General features: G+C 55.7%; 1 pseudogene; it reads left to right on the top strand.

Annotated features, from left to right (window-relative positions):
• The first annotated feature begins 2,970 nt into the window (after nt 1-2,970).
• Nucleotides 2,971-3,632, top strand: LOC102872426 (annotated as a pseudogene).
• Nucleotides 3,633-4,098: the final 466 nt, after the last annotated feature.

The raw sequence follows: 4,098 nt of genomic DNA, 5'->3' as shown, positions 1-4,098 counted from the left end.
GATGGAGGAAAACATATTAATTTGGAGGGGGGAAAAAAAAACCCCAAAAATTTCCCTTCCATCTGGCTCTCAGAAAGATCCTTACATTCATGTTACTCTGGTTTTAAGTGGACTCAAAACTCTACTGGCACTTTCAGTCTTAACTCTAAGATTTCAGTCTTAACTCTCAAGATTTAAAGTAAAACCAACCAAAACCTAAGAAAAACAAACAAAAATAAAAACTATGACCTTGATGATGATATCCATAAATAGTGACGAGGTTATGAATGGCTTATTCTCATGTGCTCATCGGCAACCCAGCTCAAGCAGTGAAAATTTTAGAAAAGCAAGCAGTCTTTTCAGTCTTCAAGCAGCCATTGCCTGCCTAAGTGCAGCTCCCTGCAGCCAACAGCATTAATGGACGCTGCACTGCTGTCCTTCCCTGGAGACAGCAGCCAGCTCTACTCAAGCTTCTCACGTAGCAACCGGAGCTCCAGAGTCAGCAGCTGCCGCCGCCTTGTATACTCCTGTGATCCAACCCAATCGAAGAGCGTTCTCCTTACCCACCCCCACTCCTCGCACATTCCTTATTTTTTAAAACTAGTACTCCATTTCAGAAAAGAAGATAATTGTTTTTAGAAAGAAGTAACCCTAACACGTTCTTAGTTTAAATTATGGTCCTTTATTGGGTGGGCGGAAGGGAAGACAGATCTACCCAATTCCAATACCTGTATTAATTCATTCAGCAATTTAAGAGCTAAGACTAACCTTTAATCTTCAAAGACCAATTTTCCAAGCACGCTACAGTTTAAATTTGCTGCTAGAGACAGTCTTATGTCCTGCCAACAGACATAATTTATTTTTATACAATGACAATCTCAATAAACCTTAAACACTCTAATCCTATAACCAGCCAAAATTTTTTGCTATAGAGAAAAACTGATGATCCTCTTGAGAAAACGAGGGAGAGGGATCCAATAAAAAAGGGCTTGTGTTGCATAAAGGCCCAGAAACCTATCAATACCCTTTGAAACCCTGCTTAAATACTCAGACCCCATACATTTAAAAGAATAACGTATTTCTTAGAGTGAACCAAAAACATAAGCGATTTAAAAAAACCCCAAAACCATTAAAATACATTTTTCCACACAAGAAAATACATTCCCTTGAAAAGCTCACCATTTTCTAAACTGTGACCATTCAAAAGTAAAAACGTAAAATCTTCCCAACATAGAAACGTAAACGTGACCTTGGTAAAAAAATATGTCATTAAACAACTTGCTTAGTGCAGTGATGAAAGCCATCATCAGAGAACATGGATTCTCCAAGCACTACGAGCAGAGGGAAAACTAGAAAAACGAACTTAGTTCAGACAAAGCCCTATGGAACCCAGACCGCTGGGCAAGAAACGAGCTGCTGGTGAATACATTGCACAAGTAACATGAGAAAGCAGAAAATACAGGTCATACACGCACCCCGTGAACCGGCCAGCAGAGTACTCGGGGACTGCAGCATGAGAAACCCGGGAAGACCACCAGACTCCCGAGAAACACAAGCCACGTAACTCCACGAATAACCCAGCACGTATGCGGCTTTCCCACGGTGAAACTTTCCCTCTTCTGCGATTCATCGACTTCACCAGGGCTTTCCCCCACCCCCACTCAGCGCACAGCTCAGGACTGCACGCAGAGAAGGGGATTCAAGAACCAACCATTCTGCCATTAAAGACCTTCTCAAAGGATCGCCCTCCACACCCAAGGCAGCAAAACCACAAGCTAACTGAGCTCCAGCCAGGCAACGTGATGGGGCCGGGTCGCTGGCGACGGAGGGCAAGGCCGAGAGCCCGGGAATGCGCGGCGGGGGTGGCGGGGGTGGCGTCTCCAGTGTGGGAACGGAAGCGGCCATCGGCGCCGGGGTCTGACCGCGAGGGGACAGCGTCCGGCGGCGCGGCCGTGGGGAGGGCAGGCCTCTGGGGCGGCAAGGGCTCACGAGGCCGTACGCGCGGGGTGGACTCCCCGGGGCCCGCACCTCGCGCCTGTCCTCCCGGGAGAAACGTTGAGCGGGCGGTGTTCGGGGGCGGAGTGAGGCCGTGGGGGAGGGGACGCGCGCCCTGACCCCGGAGAGCGGGGAAGGGGAGCGGGGTCGCCGGGACCCCAGGGGTGCACCCTAGGAAAAGAGGCCGCCCCGGTGTGGGGGGTGGGGTGGCGAGGACGATGAGGGTAGCCTTCTCCAGCTCCCAGGAGGCGGGTGAGTGAAGCTGTGGAAGCTGACCCTCCCCTCCCCCGAGGCCCGGTCGTGAGGGGAGGTCTCTCTTCCATCAGACCCTTACCTTGGCCCAGGCGCTGCCGGGGCCCAGGCCCGGGCTGCGGCGCACGGCACTCCCGGGAGGCAGCAAGACTCGAGTTAGGCCCAACGCGGCGCCACGGTGTTTCCTGGCCGGGAAGGGCCCGTGCCCGTGAGGTGGGGGTGGGGGCAGAAAGGCGGAGCGAGCCAAAGGCGGGGAGGGGAAGGGCCAGGGAGGAGGGGATTACGGCACTACAGTGTTGGCGGACTGGCGGGACTGGGGCTGCGTAAGTCTCTGAGCGCAGGCGGGCGGCGGCCGCCCCTCCCCCGGCGGCGGCAGCGGCGGCAGCAGCGGCGGCGGCAGCTCACTCAGCCGCTGCCCGAGCGGAAACGCCACTGACCGCACGGGGATTCCCAGCGCCGGCGCCAGGGGCACCCGGGCACGCCCCCTCCCGCCGCGCCATTGGCCGCTCCGCCCACTGCTCGCTCTCCATTGGCCAGCTTGCTGCTAATCATCGGTAGCGGCCCGGCCGCCTGGAGAAGAGGTTGTGCTCCAGGACTCCGGCTCCTCAGAGAGCCTCGGCTAGGTAGGGGAGCGGTACTCTGGCTGGAAGGAGGTCTGGTGGGCCGAGTAGGGGGTGGATTGGTGCGACTGAGGGGTACATTCTAGTGCCTGAGGAGCCGCTTCTCCCGCGGAAAGCTGAGAGTATGACGTTTGTGAAGTTGGACGGGAAAGAACAGGTCGGACGCAGGAGGGAGGGCTGCTCGTCTTGAGGCAACTGGAGGGGGAGGAGGAAGGGTGCGGAAAAAAGCACGGAAACGGACGGAGCCATTGCTCCTACGGAGGAGTGCTTCCGGCTTTCTTCTTATCTCTGATTGGCCGCTTTTCCTCCCGCCGTGTGTGAAAACACAAATGGCGTGTTTTGGTTGGCGTAAAGCGCCTGTCAGTTAAAGGTTTGCTAGCGCTTAGTCGCGTTGCCCCCTGGGTGGGGCGGGTAAAACTGATGGGGTGAGGGGGAGCTGAGCGCGGGCGCGGCCAGCCTCCCGCGGGGGCCAGGAGGGAGGGTCAGTGAAAGTGGCTTCTGCGAGCGTCTCCTCCCACCCTCATCCTCTCTTTTTGGGGAGTCCATTTACTGCCCCCCCCAACCTGTTGGGACTGCGCATTCGATTGCCTGCCGAAACCCGAGCCAATGCCCTTACTATTGGCTCGGGTCCAGGTTGAGGAAAGCTTCTTCACGGGGCGGTGGGCGCAGCTTGGAGGCGGCCATTGGAACGACCTCCCTGAGTCCCCGCGCCGCAGTGTCTGGCCCGACGCCCCTGCGCAACGTGGCAGGAAGCGCGCGGGGCGGGGGCCGGCGCCCGCGCCTTGACTTCTGGGTGGTGGGGCCCGAGCTCCGCCCGGGGCGCCCGCGCCCAGAGGACTGTACCTGGGCTGCGGGTGGGGGCGGGGCGGCGGCGCGCGGTTCTTCCCGCTGTGGGAACACCCTGCTATCATGGGGGTGACCAGAGGAGGCGAGTGCTGCATTACACTTCAGGGAATATTCGGCTGCCTCCTGTCTCCGAAGGACCGCCCTGGGCCTAGAAGAATCCCTCCTTCCCAAGTGAATTCATGGCCGCAGTTGTGCTTCTCAAGTTTAGGCGTAATTCCGCTCAGATTGTATTGACTGAAATTAAAACGGGTGTTCTGAGCAGCGTTCAGTAAGAGGTTAACACGGGTTATTCTTGGACACATAAGAGGAGATAACACCAGTTGTTCTGAGAAAATAAATACCAGAAAACGTTTCCAGGTAGCATGTAATGAAAATGTCGAAAATTGCTTTTCCAAACTAGTAAGTG

The sequence above is a fragment of the Elephantulus edwardii genome, unplaced genomic scaffold (genome assembly GCF_000299155.1).
Source record: "Elephantulus edwardii isolate Elephantulus edwardi_28Jun2011 unplaced genomic scaffold, EleEdw1.0 scaffold00073, whole genome shotgun sequence".
NCBI classification, from domain to species: domain Eukaryota; kingdom Metazoa; phylum Chordata; class Mammalia; order Macroscelidea; family Macroscelididae; genus Elephantulus; species Elephantulus edwardii.
This window is presented reverse-complemented; position numbering and strand designations above follow the sequence as displayed.